Source organism: Mustela putorius, unplaced genomic scaffold (assembly GCF_011764305.1).
Source record: "Mustela putorius furo isolate JIRA1106 unplaced genomic scaffold, ASM1176430v1.1 tig00000487_pilon_pilon_pilon, whole genome shotgun sequence".
Classification (NCBI taxonomy): domain Eukaryota; kingdom Metazoa; phylum Chordata; class Mammalia; order Carnivora; family Mustelidae; genus Mustela; species Mustela putorius.
In genome coordinates, this window is record NW_025421399.1 from 4,564,410 (window position 1) to 4,584,106 (window position 19,697).

General features: G+C 41.8%; 1 protein-coding gene across 2 annotated transcripts in view; it reads right to left on the bottom strand.

Moving 5' to 3' along the window:
* KANSL1 (KAT8 regulatory NSL complex subunit 1) overlaps positions 1-9,874 on the bottom strand; it is a 179,374-nt gene extending 169,500 nt beyond the window's left edge. The window contains exons 1-2 of one of the 2 annotated variants that reach the window (XM_004772428.3): positions 9,795-9,874; positions 8,061-8,198 (exon numbers count right to left, since the gene is read on the bottom strand). The gene's annotated coding sequence lies outside the window, so the exon portion shown is untranslated. Of the gene's footprint in view, positions 1-8,060; positions 8,199-9,248; positions 9,392-9,794 lie in introns of those variants that run through there. The other variant, XM_004772427.3, reaches the window with a different exon arrangement.
* Positions 9,875-19,697: the final 9,823 nt, after the last annotated feature.

The window sequence follows — 19,697 nt, forward strand, 5'->3', positions numbered from 1 at the left end:
GACAATGATGACAGAAAGAGTCGTACCCCCACTGTTTGTACCTGACTGTGCCAAACACTTCTCCATGCACTTTTCACGTATTAGCTCATTTCCTCCTCACAAGAGTCCTTTTCCCATTTTTTAGAGGCAGTAACTGAGGCACAGAGATGGTAAATTATTTTCCTGACAGCACACAGTAGGTGGCAGGGCTGAAATGTCAATCTAGGATTCTGGATCTGGAGTCTATGCTCTATTAGCACCCTTTACGTTGCTTCTTAGAAATGAAGACAAGAGGCCAGGAGAGACCAAAGCCACCACAGCCGGGGGAACGGTCCACAGTGCTAAACAGTATGAGAAGGGCTCAGAAGATGTGGGCAAAAAGGGATCCTCTGAATGTGGCAACAGGGATGAATCTGTAAGGATACACATAGGTAGAAGCTACCAGAAGACCAACAGGTGGTTGTAATGTAGGGATTTTGTGTTCTTAAAAAGTGAAAGAGACTTCAGTATATTTATAAGCTGAAGCACAAGAGCCAACAGGGAACAGGAGGTGGGAAACTGGTTGGGAAAAGAGACAACTGACAGCCAGAGGTCCCTACAAGGAGGAAGAAAATAGCTCAAGAGGCCAGGGGGGCTGCCTCACATGGGAAGAGGCAAGACAGATACAGGGATGTGCCCAAGAGGTCTTCTTTCCTGACAGGCTTTGTGTGCTCTCTGACCCAAGAGGCAAAGTCCCTGGGGGAAGGGCAATTACCTTTATAAGCAAGGCAGCTGTTTAACTTCCGAAGAAACCCCCACAGTAAGACGTTTTTACAATTATAATGTTAATTAAATTTTTTATTTGATTCCTTTACCCCTGTTTTCACTCTCATCTGGCTGTCTCACTTACAATTTATGATCCAGGTTGCAAACGTTTTATAAGATGATTTTTAAAGGAAAAAAAAATCTCGGGGCGCCTGGGTGGCTCAGTGGGTTAAGCCGCTGCCTTCGGCTCAGGTCATGATCCCAGAGTCCTGGGATCGAGTCCCACATCAGGTTCCTTGCTCAACAGGGAGCCTGCTTCTCTCGGCCTCTGCCTACTTGTGCTCTCTCTCTGTCTCTCTCTCTCTCTCTCTGACAAATAAATAAATAAAAATATTTTTAAAAATATATATTTTTCTCAGGGCATCTGGGTGGCTCAGTTGGTTAAGCAGCTGCCTTGGGCTTGGGTCAGGATCTCAGGGTCCAGGGATCGAGCCCCACATCAGCCTCCCTGCCCAGCAGACAGCATGCTTCTCCCTCTCCCTCCACCTGCTACTCTGCCTACCTGTGCTCGCGCACTCTCTCTCTCTGTCAAATAAATAAATACAATCTTAAAAAAAATTTTTTTTTCTCAATTTCTTCAAATCAGGTACGTGCATATATTTTTGGAGCTCCCAGAATTACTATGGCCACTCCCTTTATCCTCTGGAGCAAACCAGTCAACAAAGCCCAGTGCTGCTCTTCTACTCTCTACCTGACTTCTCTCCCCAGTGCCAGCCCCTACCTCTGTTGCTCTGCCTTGGCCTGGTCAGCACTCTCTGGCCTAGCTGAATGGCCCTTCCTCCCATAGTCAAAACAATGACCCAACACTGTGAACTCCTTCACGTCAGGGTAGGGAGCTAGGAGAAGGAATTTAGGAACTGACCTCTGGTGACAACTCACAAAGCAATTTCACAACACGTATTTATCTAAAAACAGTCCCAGACCATGGTAAAAATCTGATGAAAGCAACGGACCCTTCCTCTCCATAAAATGCACACAAACAAAACCATATCATTTTGTATCAGACTGCCAGAAAACTGTCACTCTTTATGTATTTTATCCATACAAAAGTCCTTCCAGGAGTCATGACTAAAGATCTACTTACTTTTCCGTGGCAAATAATTTATATAAGCTTAGTTTGCTGGTATCCTAGCCTACTCCAGAAAGAAAGTATTACAGAGGGGAGAGCTGCTGGAGGCTGGAACGAAGACAGTAACTTCATGACACTAAGGCAGGAGATCACGCAAGTGGATGATAACAGACAAGAATATTAAGAATAACCCAAGAGTGGAGCGCCTCACTGGCTCAGACAAGCATGTGGCTCCTGATCTCAGGGTCCTAAATTTGAACCCCACATTGGGAGTAGAGATTACTTAAAATAGATAAATTAAAAAAAAAAAAAAAAGAATAAACCAAGAGTATAGAACACATACATACTAGTCCGTTTATAGAATATATTTTATGGTCTCCAAAGGCATATTATAGTTCGGCCCAGTACAGTAATTACTGGGCATAGTGAGGATCTTTAATAATTTTGGATTCTTATTAAAAGATAAAAATTTCGTGCAGGATGCTTTCTTTAAGGCAGCAGAGAAGCATGTACTACCTTTAGAAAAACTTTCACCTAAATACTAACTGTTTAAGTCTTAATACTTGAAGTTTCAGGACAAGGAAACTCTCAGACAAAGGTACATAAAGGCCAGTGGTGAAAGGTAAGGCGTAGAAACAAAACAGAAAGGTCAGCAGCAGCTGGATCATCAGGAGTAGATACACTACATTAAAAAGTCTGAACTTTACTTTAATGGCACACAGGAAGGGAATGGAAGCAGAGGGCTGACCAAATCAGTCAGGCCACAGGAGGAACTTCCTCAAGGTCTTGCTATTTCTGGGGGTGACCCATACTGTCTACCCCGAAAATGACAATCTGAAAGCAAACTGTTAGAGGATAACCATGTCCGCTTCTTCAAATATGGCATCTGATTTCATAGAAAACACACAGGGAAGAGGGGTGTTAATTCCTCATTGGGTAGCCTTAGCTCCCACACTCCTAGAAACAGACACCTGAGCATTATTCTTACAGATTAAAGAAATCCCAAAGTTCTACCAATTTCCACAAAGGATGAGACACAGAGAACAAGACTATAATCCTGACCTTAATTTTTCAATTTGGAATTTTACAAATACCTTAAAAAAAAAAAGAATCTAACCTTGTAAAAAGTTTTGATTTTATATAAATCTAAAATTTCAATGGCAACAAAAATCTATCCATGATAAAGATAAATCCAGGGGTCCCTGGGTGGCTCAGTCAGTGAAGCGTCTGCCTTTGGCTCAGGTCATGATCCTAGGGTCCTGGGATCGAGCCCCGCATCGGGTTCCCTGCTTGGTGAGAAGCCTGCTTCTCCCTCTGCCTCTGCCTGCTGCTCCCCCTGCTTGTGCTTGCGTGCTTGCTCTCTCTCTCTCTCTCCCCCCCCCCGTGTCAAATAAATAAATAAATAAAACCTTAAAAAGAAAAAATAAAGATAAATCCATTAGAAGCCTAAAGAACTAATCTACTTCTTTAAATCATGTTACTAATTTGCACCAAAATTTTCATTTCCTACATACAGGTGTTGAGGGTCCCCATGTTGAGCAACAAGGCTACTGGATGTTGTTAGGGGTTGAACTGTATCCCCAAAAAGATTTGGACTAATGCCCAGCAGAGCAAAAACGGTCTTTACAGAAGTAATCAAGTTAAAATGAGGTCACCGGGGTGGGTCCTAATCCAGTATGGCTGTTGTCCTTTTTAAAAAGGAGAAATTTTAAACACAAAGACATGCACCCAGGGTGAACTCTATATTAAAGACTGAAGGCATGTGGCCATGGACCACGGGAACTACCAGAAGCTGGAAGAGAGGACTGAGCAGCTCCTGCCCTAGCACCTTCAGAGGAGGCAGGTCCCTGCCCTCAGACTCTAGCCTCCAGCACTGTGACATAACCATTTCTGTTGTGTAAGCCACTCACTCTGTGGCACTTTGTTATGGAAGCCCTGGCAAACAGATGTCACGAAGAGAATTAGCAGCCCGTGTTTACTGAGCACATATGAAGTGTTGGTCGAAGCATTTTGCAAGCAACAAACTCATTTTAGTTCTTCCCAAGTCCACCAGGGATCTAGGTACTAGAATCATGCCCTTTTTATATATGAGGACACCAAAGTTCTAAGAGGTCAAGGAATTTGCCCAACATCAGCCAGAGCCCTCACTCTTACTGTTACTAACTATTACTCTTAATAGTTCTAAGGAACTATTATTAATGGCAATGATTATAATAACTGTAGTAGTTCACTAAGTCAGATATGATGTCCCTTACAGCTATAATATACGCAACACTCCTGTGAAGTAAATGTTAATATTCTTTCCAATACAAAGGAGAACTCTGAATCTCAGAGAGATTAAGAAATTGCCCAAGATCACACAACCAAGAACATGACAGTGTATCTAACTGCCAACATGAGAGAGTAAACAATGAAAATCTTTTTACTAAAACTTAAAGAGCAAGTAAAAATTTTAAATGCTTGACCTCCTAATTCAATCCCAGAAATCCACATCTATAAGTTCAAAATTCTTTAAGATCTCAGGAGAACATGTATCCTAGGTGACAGCATCCTTTATGTATGTATCCCTTCAGCCACTGTTCAAGGGTTCTCTGCTCTCTCAGTGGCAGCCCTGGCTATTTCTCTGACTTCCAGACACTGGAGGAGAAGAGATGTTAAGGACCGAAATACTGTTTTTTAAGGGTTTTTTTAAATTTTGTGTTAAATTTTTAAATTCTGATACATTTTTATCCCCAGGGGTACAGGTCTGTGATTCACAGAATCACCCTGGTGATTCACAGACCTGTACCCGGATAAAAATATATGTTTATAAATTCTTTTTTTTGTTTGTTTTTTGTTTTTTTTTTTAAAGATTTTATTTATTTATTTGACAGAGAGAAATCACAAGCAGGCAGAGAGGCAGGCAGAGAGAGAGAGAGGAGGAAGCAGGCTCCCTGCTGAGCAGAGAGCCCGATGCGGGACTCGATCCCAGGACCCTGAGATCATGACCTGAGCCGAAGGCAGCAGCTTAACCCACTGAGCCACCCAGGCACCCCTATGTTTATAAATTCTGATACAAATGTCACACAGTATAAAATAATATAATACAGAGAGAAGACTCCTTTCCACCCTGTCCTCGACCCACCTAGTTCCTAGACTTATCAGGTGACCAATGTCACCATTTTGTTTATTTCTTTTTTACCATTTATATATTTATATCAAATTAACTGATGTCACATATTTATTGCAAGGGAGAAAGTGGAGCACATGACGGGTGTTTCTACTTACATTTCCATTTTCAAGGCAATCATGCATTGGTTTTAATAAAATTTTTTAAAAATTTTTAAAAATTTTTTATAAACATAATGTATCATGTTGTTTATTCTTCTGAAGTGTTTTTTTAAATGCATATACACCAAGCCAATACGAATTTTCTTTATTCCTTTCCACCACCCCCTCAAAGCATAAAGGGTAATATACCACATACACTATTCCATATCTTCCTTTTATTTTATCACCTAACTACGTATCTTGGAGACCTTTCCACATCACATTGAATTATATTGTAATTCTGTCCTTTTGTCAAGAATACTTTTTTACTCTCCTTCCGTCATAGTTCAGTCCAGCACACAAGGCAACCAGCAACTCGTCGGTGGTGCCATAGCACGTCCCAGAGCCCATGTATCCCTTCTCTGCTACCTCAACTTCTCTTCACTCTTGTCTCCAGGATGCCCATTTCTCCTCCTCCTCCCTTTTCCTCTTCCATCTCCCCCATGCCTCAACCCGGACAACTGAACTTAGGGGCATCAAACGTTATCCACAGTGCTTAGTCATGGCTGTAGATCAAAGCTGTAGATCCCTGACATACAGAAGACGGGTAAGTAATCTCCAAGGGAATTCGTAATTGATAAGTGCGCCTTAAACTGAGGAGTATTTGTTCGGAGTTATTTTGTTTGGAGTATTTGTTTGGAGTTAATTATCTTTGCTTTGGTACTTTGGTTTGCGAAAAGGGCGCATGATGGCGCTATTTTCTATACACACAGAAACAAGCACACACTCAGGTCTAACATGTAAGTAAAGCCTGACAAAACTAGAGTTCATTCTGAACAAGAAAATAAGAAACAAAGGATAAGAGCTATAAAAAATGAGCACTGTGGCTCCAAAATATACATTTTGTTAACCTTTTTTTAAATTTAAAAATAAGCACCTGTAATCTGAAAATACATCTAAGAAACATTTTAAGGATATTCACAATGAAAAAGAGAATAAAGTTCTCTCTCCCTTTTAATTTTCCATCCTTTATATTCAATGCTATCCTCTTCCTCCCAAAAGGTGCCCTTTTCCTCCCAAAAGGTCTCCAACACAAGTTTCAAGGTTTTTTTTTTTTTTTTTAAGGTAATAAAAGGAATAGGAAAATGTCAGTAAATAAAAAATTTGTTTAGACTCAGAAAAGGTCTCCCACTGTCAAAGGATTGGTAGGGAACACAAAATTAAGGCAGCCACATAACTAAATTCTTAAGTAAGTAACGCATCATATGGAACACTGACTTCCACTCTGTTTTCCTGCCAAGCCAAAGGCCTTTCATACAACTTCAGGGTTACTGTGGAACCCTATCGTAACATCCCAGATTCAGAGATTTAGAGTTAAAATCTTAAATATAATATACATGTTAAATAGCACGACTCTTTGTACCTAATACATTTGTTAAAACTAAGGTGACTAAAAAATAGTATCTGATATATTGGTCTCAATTTCTTCAGGTTTCTAGAGAACTCGTACCCATTTGGACCCCCTTGCCTACTTCTTAAAGATAAGAGGGGCCACCGGATCCTGGGATTAAACACCTGGTACCAGGGCGCCTGGGTGGCTCAGTCAGTTAAGTGGCTGCCTTCAGCTCAGGTCATAATCCCAGGGTCCTGTGATCGAGTCCCACATCGGGTTCCTTGTTCAGCAGAGAGCCTGCTTCTCCCTCTCCCTCTGCTGCTACGCCTACTTGTGCTCTCTATCTTTCTGTCAAATAAATAAATAAAATCTTCTTTAAAATAAATAAATAAATAAATGAAAATGAAAAATAAAAAATAAAAAAACACCTGGTACCAAAGACAGATACTTTTAAACAAGGTCCCAATTCTTATGGGTTCAGGACTTCTGGCTGAATTCCCCATGCAACCCCTCCAACTCTATAAAGAGAATGGCTAGAAACTGTGTCACTTTGGATTCCTTTACACTGATATAAGCACTCCTTTCCAACAACAGCAGCTGAAACATAAATGAAGATGAGAATTCAGTCTACATTTACCTGAAGATTTCTTACAGTCCTATATTTAAGTTACCCAGACTGCGTTTATTCTCGGATTTATTTATTGCGCTAACTTGGAATTCCACAGAACAGACTACCTCACAACAGTCTTAACTACACTAGTCTCTAGCTCCAAAGGAAGGCAACCTGTGCCCTCCCGGTAAAGCTTTACCCTCTGTTTGGTCCTAACGAAAAGTCCTCTGGCCATCTCTGTACAAGAAACTGGAAGGAAACAACAGACAGGAGAACCATCATATCAATGAAGGCTTTTTCATCTAAAGATCAGCTGTCCACACTGCCCAAAAAGTTTATCCTGTGAGATGAAACGTGGCACAAAATGCTACCTGTTGAGAAAAATAGTGTAAATTCAAGTGCAAAGGACTAGGGGGCAGCAGGAGGACTCTCCTGACAGAGTTGTACACAGAAACCAACAGGTCTTAGAATGCTCTGATCTACTATAGGAAGTCTCAGGTAAACACATGGTTAATGACACATCTTTTGTAACACATGAATCAGCTACAGATTTGCAAGAGTGGGACACACCCTAGTACCTATGACTTTAAAGCACCTGCTTGAAAGTGGACCTGGATGTCTGATTGCCAATCCATCCTACTGAGACTGAAACAGAATTTTATAACTATGTGGGTTCTCATCATTTAAAGTTAAAAAGTAAACACATCATTATAATGGAAGTTAACTGAAGAACTTCACTAATACTTTAACACCAATAATCAAGAACAGGAGCAATACAAAGTAAGGAGTAACCAATCAGTCCTGGAAGCAAACAGAATAGTACTTTTGGAGGGGAAAGGAGTGTCAGGTAAGAGGGTTGAAGAACCGTAAATTCAAGGACTCAAATATTCTCAATTCCAAAGAAAAAAATAAATAAATAAAATGAGAACTGGAATTTTAAAAACAATACATCCTACCTTGAGAGGCATCCAAGTAGCATTCATAGTGTCAGAAGAGTTTAGACAATACTCAGAGATGAGCAATAAGGGAATCTTAGTAATCCCTCAGTCACCAAGTATGAGCAGGTAGGAAAATTTTTGGTCTCAAGAAGGTATCTGAAAGAGAGGACTTTCAATTAGACTAAAAAGCTAACCAAGGATAACCAAATAGTTTAAGCTACTGGACAGAAATTCAAAGTACTATTTGCATCACCATCCTAAAAAGAGGTACAGATCACAGTCCCCTTAGAAAAGGGCAAATGTGTCTAGGTATATCTCCATATATGTAGAAACATATTTTACATAAAATGTGGATTAAATGTCTAACACATGTTTTAGATAACATAAAATTGCTTATCAAATCATCAGAAAACCAAACTCCCAAACAAACAAAAAAAAAATAAATAAATGACTGTTCAGGGTACTTCAAAAACACTACTGAAACTGATCTGTTAATTGACCATCTAAAAAGACCCTTGCCACATTTAATTTTACTTAATAAAAAACTCTCTGATCATTCTAATTGTCCTAAATTTTATGAAATTTAAGTTTCAGAATCCATTCTACATGAAAAAGAAAATCTATTCTTGTTTGATACCCCACAAGCAAATAAAAGACCCTCCTTTCCTAAAGATATTTAAAAGCAGACCAAACAACTTGATTTTGAGTTTGGGAGGGAGGTATGTTTGCGTGGAGGAAGGAGGATCGATTAAATGACCTCCTGTAGGATCCTTGTTCAAGTCCTAGGCCAGAATGAAAATTCCAGCTTAACCAGTTACTGCTTCGCTTAAAATGGAGGCTTGCCCGAGTAGAGACAAAAATAACAGCACCCCCCCCCGCCCCGTAAAATAAATTTTGAAAAACCAAAGACTACAATGCCCTCGTTTTTAAGAAAAATTAAAAAATAAAAACCTCTGGAGTGGATTTGTTCTTACTATGCGCTTGTCACTTCTGCTTCGAAGACTTGGCATCACTTTCCTTACCGCTCATCGGATTTTTGGGGGGATTGGGGGTTCCAGGGGGGGAGGAGTTTGACTCTTGACCTAAGTCTCAGGAGGTTTAATATCCCCTCCATGATCCCCACCGCAAAAGCCAGGGAGAGAAGAGAAAGGGGAGAGCCCGAGTTCCCACCCCTCCCCCCGCCTTGGACCCTAGTCCCAAACCTACCCCCGGCTCCTTCCTGCTGTGGGGCGACTCCCTCTGCCCCATCCCCATTGTTAGGACGGGGGCGAGTGGGGGAGTGGGCTCAGGGCAGAGCGCCTGCGGCCGTTGCCCCGGCTTGCTTCAGGAGGGGCGGCCCGCGGGATGCAGCTTCCCTTCCTCCCCGCGTCGGTCCGTCCCACCTCGGCTCGGCCTGGCGCCCCGGGCTCTGCTCGGCGCCCCCGGCCCCGGGCCCGGCCCCAGCCCGCCCCCGGGCAGCCAGGCCCCCCGGCCCCTCGGCCCGCAGCCCTCGGCCCAGGCCTTCTGGTGGGCGCCGGGCGGGGGTCCCGGTGCCCCACACACGCGTCCCCGCTCCCCCAGCCCAGCCGCTTCCAGGGCCCTCGGCGGCGCCCGCTCCCCGGGCCCTTCGGCCCCCAGCCTCCCCGCCGGGCCACCCCCTCAGGCTCCCGCAGTCGGGGCCGCCTCCCCTTCCCCACCATCATCCCTACCGACTCGTGCCCCCACCCCCCCGGGCACCAGTGCCAACGGCGGCTCCCCCGGCCCCGGACCTACCTGCACGGCTCAACCAAGCCTAGAAGTGGGGGCGGGGAATCTTCCGCCCTCCTCTGTCTCCCATTGGCCCTTCCGGGGCACATCGTGAGTGCCATTGGTTGACAAGGGATGTCCGTCAGAGCGCTGGGGCGGGACAGAGGGGGGGCAGAAGGATGCTGGTGCCTCGGCGTCTCAGTCTCTGTGTATCTCGCTGTCTCTGTCTCTGTCTCGGCTCTTGGAAACGAGAGGCATTTGGACAAGACGAAGGGAAGGGGGCCCCAGGCGGAAGGAATAGAAAGAGGAACCCCGTCAGAGCTTCCCACCAATCTACCACTCAAAGCCCCCCTACCTAAGTGCCCTGTAGATCCTCTTCTCCATCACCCCCAACCCCGGCCCCTCACCCCTGTAGGTTCCTCATCCAGGAAGCGACGTGATGAAAACTCTAGGCCGGAAGGCCACAGGGGGAGATTTTATGTATGTACATAAAATATACACATACCCATACTTATATATAAAGTCAAACATACATGATCATGAGGGCCTGGAGAGGAAAGAGCACTCATCTTACTGACAGGGAAGGACTTGAGATAAAGCCAAAAATAAGAAAGAATCAAAAATCACTCTAAGAGCTAGTAACAGTGGTTTCCTCCTGGGAGGGGAACTGAGTGCCTAGGAGAACAGAGGAGAGGAAGACTTGCTTGCGTTCCCCTGCACATCCTTTTGTATCTTTTGAATTTTGTACCATTCTCAAAGATTCCAGTTTTTTTTTAAATTAATTGATTTATACTTTTTAAATCATTACAAGGCCACAAAACCAGGGAAACAGGCAAGAAGATCATCCAGGCAAATTGGGACAAAATGCAGATGTGGGGAGGAATCTCAGTTTTTTAATTTGTTCCTTTAAGATGTCAGGGATAAAAGCAAGTGGACGTGTCCCAGAGGCAGCCGAGGTTATGGAATTGGGGAAAGAGTGGGCAATCTGAACTAGGGGAGATTTCCACTTCTCTATGCAATATGGTGGTCTATGACATGCTAAAGGATAAACTCCCCATAGAAGTATACAAACACAACCACAGTCAGAGTCAATTAATAAAACAGAAACATGGTGAGTAGTGTAAGAACAGCAATACATGTTGAAGAGGCATGAAAATTAAGGGAGGGAGGATACCTGGAAAAAATAGACTAATAAAACCATGAGAGCCTCACAGTCCTTGAAGTTCCCCCCAGGAACCCTCTTTAGCCTCATTCAATAAGAAAGCAAGCCAAGAAAATACTGGTAAGGCAGAGTTCTTAAGGTTTTCCATGGACACTTGGCATTCTGGTGAAGCATATGGACCCCTTCTCAGAATATTTTAAATGCATTAAGAAACATACCTACGGGGCGCCTGGGTGGCTCAGTGGGTTAAAGCCTCTGCCTTCCGCTCAGGTCATGATTCCAGGGTCCTGGGATGGAGCCCCATATTGGGCTATCTCTGCAGGGAGCCTGCTTCCTCCTCTCTCTCTCTGCTTGCCTCTCTGCCTACTTGTGATCTCTGTCAAATAAACAAATAAAATCTAAAAAAAAAATTGTTTGAAAACAAAAAAGAAACATACCTACAAATTCAAAGGAAACCAATTATATCAAAAGACAATTTTTGGGTGCCTGGGTGGTTCAGTGGGTTAAGCCGCTGCCTTCAGCTCGGGTCATGATCTCGGGGTCCTGGGATCGAGTCCCACAGCCGGCTCTCTGCTCAGCAGGGAGCCTGCTTCCTCCTCTCTCTCTCTGCCTGCCTCTCTGCCTACTTGTGATCTCCCTCTGTCAAATAAATAAATAAAATCTTTTAAAAAATGTATTTAAAAAAAAAAGACAATTTTCAAAATATTTTATAAGTGTGATACAGTAATATATGTGCTTTACATTAATGTGTTGAATAATAAAATCCAAAAGCAGGGCTAATCACCATAATTTTGAGGCAGTAGATGAGCATAAATAATATTTCAAGATACTTGTAACAACTGTCATATAACAGGAAAATATTCGTGATTTCTATTAGTGACAAGATCACAGTTAATGCTAATAATACTTGTTTTATTTCTCCACTTGGAACTGATGATAATGCTAATTTTCATTACACTTTAGCACAAATAAAGGCCCATTACGTTTCCTGATCTAAGTTCATGAATTTCCTAATCTGTGGGTCACAGGTTTAAAAACTGTACGCTAGGGCACCTGAGGGGGCCCAGTCCGTGAAGCGTTTCCCTTCATATGAGGTCATGAACTCAGGATCCAGCTGTATCAGGTTCCACGCTCAACAAGGTGTCTGCTTGAGGTCCTTCCTGACGCCCCACTCCACCCCCGACCCTTCTCACGCACACGCGCACTCTCTTTCTCTCTCTCTAAAATAAATAATAAATAAATAAATAAAATCTTTTTTTTTAATCTGAAAAAAAAGTCTGTATCCGCTAAGAAAAAATGTTTTCTCTGAATTGATTTTGTTTAAACCAGCCCTAGAAAACATCTTCAATTCAGCTCCTTATTTCATGTATCTGCAAAATGGGGGAAAAATAGTACTTATTTCCTAGGGTTTTAAATTAGTCAATACATATAATGGATGTAAAATAATACCTGCCTTGGCTAAACACTCAATTTTTTTTTAAAGATTTTATTTATTTATTTGACAGAGAGAGACATCACAAGTAGGCAGAGAGACAGAGAGAGAAGGGGGAAGCAGGTTCCATGCTGAGCAGAGAGCCCGATGTGGGGCTCGATACCAGGACTCTGAGATCATGACCTGAGCTGAAGGCAGAGGCTTAACCCGCTGAGCCACCCAGGTGCCCCTAAACACTCAATTTTTAACTACTACTAATAGTATTATTATTATTATTATATTTGGCATCATGTAATCCAGGTTATTCTGTGAAAACTGGTGGTATGATTATTGTATTAATGACATATATAATAGCAAATGAAAAGCAAAAGGGGTTAACCCAGAACACTTGTTTTTCATTTAATGCCTCAAAATTAGAAGACTCCACTTCCACCAGCTATATTTTCATTCCTGTAGTGGGAAAAAACATCAGTGCCTCTTTAAGCAGATTTTAACTTCAGAAAAATATTTTAGCTACTCATATTACAAAAGGGTTAATTTCCCTAATTCTATATCTAAAGACTTCCTACCAATCAGTAAAGACCAACAATCCTGGTACACTGCTAGTAAGAATGTAAACTAGCATGCCACTTTGGAAGACTGATATAATCTAAGAAAATTTAAGATATGCATACTCTATTCCAGCAATCCCTCTACTAGATATATGTTATAAGGAAATGCAGAATTTTAAGGTTTAGAATTGCTGTACAAGGCTCTTCATAGCAGCATTACTCCTCAATGCCCCAGACTAGAAACATTTCAAATGTCTACCAAGCATAAAATGGTTAAAATGTGGTATTTTTGTACAATGAAAACTGATAAGCAATGGTTTTATTCAACAACACGAATAAATTCTTACAAAGGTAATATTGAATACACACAAAAATACAAAAAATATATATATAGTCTGATTCCATTTATATAAAGTTCAGAAGCAGGTAAAACTAAACCATATTATTGAGGGATGCATATGCAGGTGGTAAAATTCTAACGTAAAGGAAGCCAGTAGGGGACAGAAGGAGTTTTGTTTAATTGGGAGTGTGGGTTGTTCTCAGGGCCGGGCAATGTTCTACTTTTTGATCAGGTAATGGGTACACAAGTGTTTGCTCTATAACTATTTGTCAGAATGCAAAAAAACAAGAAAGTTTTATATATTCTTCTGTGTGTATGTTACATTTCACAATGATAATATTTTTTAGAACAGCATCTCTTTAGAAAAATCGACAAAGAATATGACAGAAATTTCACAAAGCAGAAAATAGTAAATAAAGGCTCTTAAACTAAAGATTAAAAAAAAAAAACATGCATTTAAAGTTCCACCATGTTCATCTAGCTGGTCACGAAGATAAACATTTGCTAATAATTTGTGTTGGCAGTGGAGGAGAAAATAGCTCTTTTCATACATCACTGGAGAAAATAAAAGTTGCTCCAAAATTTACAGAGGGCTATGAGGCAATAGCCATCAAAATTATTAAGGCAAATACCCTTTAATCCAGCAATCCTATCTCTGGACACGTATTCCTTTATTTCCCAAATAGTTATTGAGTACCTACTATATAACAGGCACTGTTTTATGCTCTAGAACTTAATTTACTGACATAGTCTCTGAAAAGTCTGGAAACATGGGGCTATTTATTTCATTCTCATCATGAAGTGGTTCATGAGGAAGAAGGCTTGACTCTCAACCAGAGAACATAATTCCGATTAGATCTGAGCACCTTAAATAAAATGAAAAAAGTATTACCAATTGTTTCCCTACTTTCAAATTTTTAGACAATCTATATAAACACAGTTATCGGTTTATTTGTTTTTAACTATTTCTAATAACCAAAGACAAGGAAAATAAAAGTTAAGTGCCCATCAATATAGGACTGGTTAAATAAATTGTGATTTGAACCCTGCTCTGCTTCATTTGCATGTTACTTGTGCAAGCATACAGGGTCCCACGTTCAGAACGACCCCCCCCAACACAAACACACACACACACACACACACACACTCCACTGTTGCCATTTTGAAACTCTTAACAATTTTACTTTTGGACTTGGTTTTTGTGTGTGAAGTCTGATGCAGCATGAAGCAAATGCATGAGTGGAGGACAAGAGCACAACGAGGTGTCACCGTTTTTTGCCACCCCATTCACGAATAGCATCAGTGATCCCCCATGAACACAGAATTCTGGAGGGCCCGTGATGCACTGGGGCTCAGCTAAACTCAGAGTGAGTGCAAGATAAACCTGTTACATGGATGACTGAGTAAGCCCTGAGAAGCCATACTTTCCATTCAAACTAGAACTTGCTTCAAATCCAGAAAGAAGACGTATTCTAAGAAACATGGAAAACCAAAGACCCATATCTTATCTTTTCTTACTCCTGTTACTTCTCCCTATGAGCCCATTGCTCTTTTAAAAATGATGACACAAAGGAAAAGGCAGACAAGTCAACCCAAAGTTCCTTAACCTTTCAGTCCTTCCTTTCTCAACAGTAGGTGGAAAGTGAAGCGCTGGTAGGATGTGCATGTATCAAAAAGAGAAATCAAAATGTTTGAGTTACTTTATCCAGAGTCCCCACAGTCCTGGTAAGAACAAAATACATGTGCAAGTACAAGCTACAGAATACAAATTATATAATGTCAGTGGTTCAACATAGGAATTAAATGTCTTTAAAAATGGCATCGCACAATATAAAGACAGATGGTAAAATTCATACTAATCATTTAAATTTTTAATTGTTCTTTACTTAGATGACATCTCAAATGAAAAACACCGTCAGTTAAGACAGAGACGATGAAAGAAAACAGACTTTATACATTTTAGTACCTTTAATGGTATCTCTTTCCTGCTTTTTGAATGAATGGGTCCACATTTTTATTTTGCATTGGGCTCCTCAAGTTAGGTAGCTGGTCCTGTCCATTGCTTACTGATTTTGTGACATTGGGGGTACCAGTGTGGCTCAGGTCAAAATTCCAGGGTCCTGGGATCCAGCCCCCCATCAGGCTTCCTGCTTAGCGGGGAGCCTGTTTCTCTCCCTCTCCCTCTGCCGCTCCCCATGCTTGTGCTCTCTCACTCTCTTTGTGTGTCAAATAAATAAAATCTTTAAAAATAGATTTTTTGTGGCATTGGGCAAGTTATTTAACTTTTTTTTTTTAAAAGATTTTATTTATCTATTTGACAAAGATAGAGAGCACAAGCAGGGAGAGGTGCAGAGAGAGGGAGAAGCAGGCTCTCTACTGTGCAGGGAGTCTGATGCAGGCCTCGATCCCAAGAAACTGGGATGGTGACCTGCTCCGAAGGCAGATGCTTAAACTACTCAGCCACCCAGGTGCCCCTGGGCAAGTTATTTAAATGCTGGGTGACTATGTTTTCCTCTCTGCAAAATGGGAGGGTTTAATAATCATATCTATCTTACAGTATTCTTGAGAGGATTAAACATGCTAATTAAAAACAATTAGAATAGTGTTTAGCTACTACCTAAGTATTAAATGTTATTAAATGTTATGATTATTGCTGTATTTCTATTAGCAAATATACAACGGAATAGTATCCAGCCATTCAAAAAAAAAAACAAGTCCTACCCACGTGCCCTGCTAGAGAATTATTTCTGAAATATATTAAGGGAGAAAACAAAAAAAGTATCAAACAACATTTATGACATGATTCCTTTTGTGGAAGAAAAGAGAGGTAAAATATGTATCTACACATATCTTTGTATACTCTTAAAACAGGTTCCTGGAAAAGTACACTGGTAGCAAGAACACTGGTTGCTTCCAAGGAGAGAAAAACAAGTCACTGGAAGATGAGGTAAGGGGAGAATTTTTCTCTCTTTAAGCTTTTGAACATGTCAAAGTGTTGCTTATTTTAAAAAAAAATCAAGTTAGGGTTGCCTGGATGGCTCAGTGGGTTAAACCTCTGCTTTCAGCTCAGGTCATGATCCCAGGGTCCTGGGATCGACCCCGGAGTCTGGCTCTCTGCTCAGCGAGGAGTCTGCCTCCCCCCTCTCTCTCTGCCTGCCTCTCTGCTTACTTGTGATCTCTGTCTGTCAGATAAATAAATAAAATCTTAAAAAAAATTATAAAGGAATACACATAGGTATCTAATGTGACATTCCAAAGTCAGAACAGGAATTTAAATTCTAAACTACACTATCTAAAGTAAACTTGGACTTTCCGTCCTTTTTTTTTTTTTTTTTTAAGTTTCCATACAAAGAAACCTATATAGTACTTTACAGAGCCACTAAAAGAAAATCTTTGTGACCAGGCAGAGCAGACGAGATTAAAGAGCTGGTGTGCTGGTGTTAGTCCCAGATTGGTTTGTTTGGTACTGGATTGGGGTGCCTCACCCTTCCAGGTTCGGGGCCGGAGGGAGTGTAGGGAGCAGGAAAACCAAATACCATCCTTACCAAGTGATTACACTACTCTGTGTTGAGAATCAGGGCAATGGAGGTCCCAGTGACCATAGGTGCAGATCTTAGGGAAGCAAAGAGTGAGCCTCCCCAGGGCTCCATCCCATCATCTGGAGAGATCTTGACCTGAGCGGAAATCAAGACTCAGTCGACTGAGAGGCTGCTGAGCACAGAGCCCAACTCAGGGTCAATCCCAGAACCCTGAAATCATGACCTGAGCTGAAATCAAAAGCCATACGCTTAACTGACTGAGCCACTCAGGAACCCCAATTTGGAGATTTTTTGATGTGCAAGATCACATTGCCTGCAAATGAAAATAATCTGGCTTCGTTCTTCCCACTTTGGATACCTTTTCTTTCTCTCTCCTGCTGATTGCCCTGACCAGAAACTGCAGTACAGTGTTGAACAGAAGTGGTGAGAGTGGGCAGCTTGTGTTGTTCCTGGTCTTAGGAGAAAAAGTTTTAGTCTTTCACCATTGAGTATGCTGTCAGCTGTGGGATTTTCATAGATACCCTTTACTGAATTGAGGAAATTTCCTTCTAGTCCAAATTTGTTAAGTGTATGTGCTTTTCTTTTGTGCTTTTAAAATATTATTTGAAGAAGGGATTCAAAGCCCTTATTGAAAGTTGCTTCATTGAAGGTCACTTTCCGTTGCTGGGACAGCCTGCATCCGGGGGCTGCTCAACAAGCCGACATCCTGAATTATCCCCTTGCCCCAACTCAGGACGATTCTAAAGGGCTACCTAGTATGACAGTTACAAATATTTTAAAAGTATATCTTATCCTCCACCTAAGAGTGAAGTTGTTTTGAGTTGTTTCTACCCCCATTTTGTCAAAGTGTAAACACGGTTTTCTTTATTTTATTCTTTTATTTGATAGAGATCACAAGTAGGCAGAGAGCAGGCATTGGGGGAGGGAGGTGAAGCGGGCTCCCTGCTGAGCAGAGAGCCCGATGCGGGGCTCGATCCCAGGACCCTGGGATCATGACCTGAGCCAAAGGCAGAGGCTTAACCCACTGAGCCACCCAGGTGCCCCCAAACACGGTTTTCTTTAAATATGTCATAAGCGGGGCGCCTGGGTGGCTCAGTGGGTTAAGCCTCTGCCTTTGGCTCAGGTCATGATCCCAGGGTCCTGGGATCGAGCCCCGCATCGGGCTCTCTGCTCAGCAGGGAGCCTGCTTCCTCCTCTCTCTCTACTGCCTTTCTGCCTACTTGGGATCTCTGTCAAATAAATAAAATCTTTAAAAAAATAAAAATAAAAATGTCATAAGCCTAATTTTGTAAAACCTGTTTTTAATATATTTTTGAGAAAAGTTTCTAAAAGGTGGAAGATATGTTTTTACTTGGAAATTGAGTGAACAAGATGTTTGTATTTGTCGGAAAGCCTGCGGAATTACTCTTAAGCATCTGTGTGAAGACTCTGGCGGCTGAAGCCCCACAGGTCCCCCAGTGAATGTTTAGTATAGACACCTGACCTCCATGGAGTCTGTATTGAGGCGAGAAGTCTCCCATTCTCTCTCAGGGCAAGTGTCAAATTGAGTGTCGGCAGACTGCAACATCCAGATAAAATTGTTAGGTGGGTTCCGTCTTCTCGTGCAGATTAGAGGAAGAAAATTCTGCTCGAAGAGACTTCCACATTGGTTAGGAGTCCTCAGCAGCTGAGGTGGAGAAGGCCTGGTTCTTCTTCATCTTCTTCCCCCACCTTTATTTTTTTTTAGAGATTTTATTTATTTATTTGACAGAGAGACCCAGGGAGAGAGGGAACATAAGCAGGAGGAGGGGAAGAGGGAGAAGCAGGCTTCCCACCAACCAGGGAGCCCAATGCGGGCTTGATCCCAGGACACTGAGATCATGGCCTGAGCTGAAAGCAGATGCTCAATAACTGAGCCACCCAGGCACCCCCTGGGCTAGTTCTTCAGAAAAGATTACGTGTCCCGGGATGCCTGGGTGGCTCCGTTGGTTAGGCAGCTGCCTTCAGCTCGGGTCATGGTCCCAGTGTCCTGGGATGGAGTCCCGCATCAGGCTCCTTGCTCAGCAGGGAGCGAGCTTCTCGCTCTGCCTCTGCCTGCCTGTGCTTGCTTTCTCGCTCTCCCTCTAGCTGAAAAATAAATAAATAAAATCTTGAAAAAAAAAAAAAAAGATTACGTGTCCCTTTCAGCCACGTGCCTCTCTATTAACTTGCTCCCTATTTAACTCGTTAGTGAATATGAAAATACTGCACTAAACAAGCATAGGTCTTCAGTAACTTCCCTCATATTGCCTACCCTTTGACATCCTGAATCTAAGGGTCTTGGGTTTAACCTTGAGTTAATGCTCCTAAAATATCCAGCTTCGGAACTGCCCAGAGTTAGCTGAAACCTTCACTGAGACTTCATGGTTAGCTCAACCTCTCCCTCTGTTCAATCCTGCTTCCTTTGCTTCTCTTCTATAGATGTTGATCCCAAGAACATTCCTTAATAAAAAAAGCTTCACAAAATCTGGATATAAATGAAGAATGTGGAAGGTATTGGGTTCAGGAAACAAGAGAACCATCATAAAGAAAGAGCAAAGGGAATCTCTGGGAGGTAAAGAGAGATCTTACAGGGACAGCTATTGACAAACAGAATGCAACCAGACCAGACAGAAGCAGCTCTGAAAGCTACAGAAGATAGCTTCAAGATGAAATTGATGGGATCACTGAAATAGTCAACCATTTGGGGAGGAGATTTGGACAAGTGGTAGAGTTTGGAGTTGAATTAATGATACATATTTAAAAGTTTAAAATGAGAAATGAGGCAACCAATTCTAGGGAGAACAAAATTGAACAGGGAAGGAAATTATGGGTTGTCTATGGCTCAGTTGTGAACAGGGTTTAAAAAGTTATGAAATTCTAAACTTTGAATAGTATTCCAACCACAA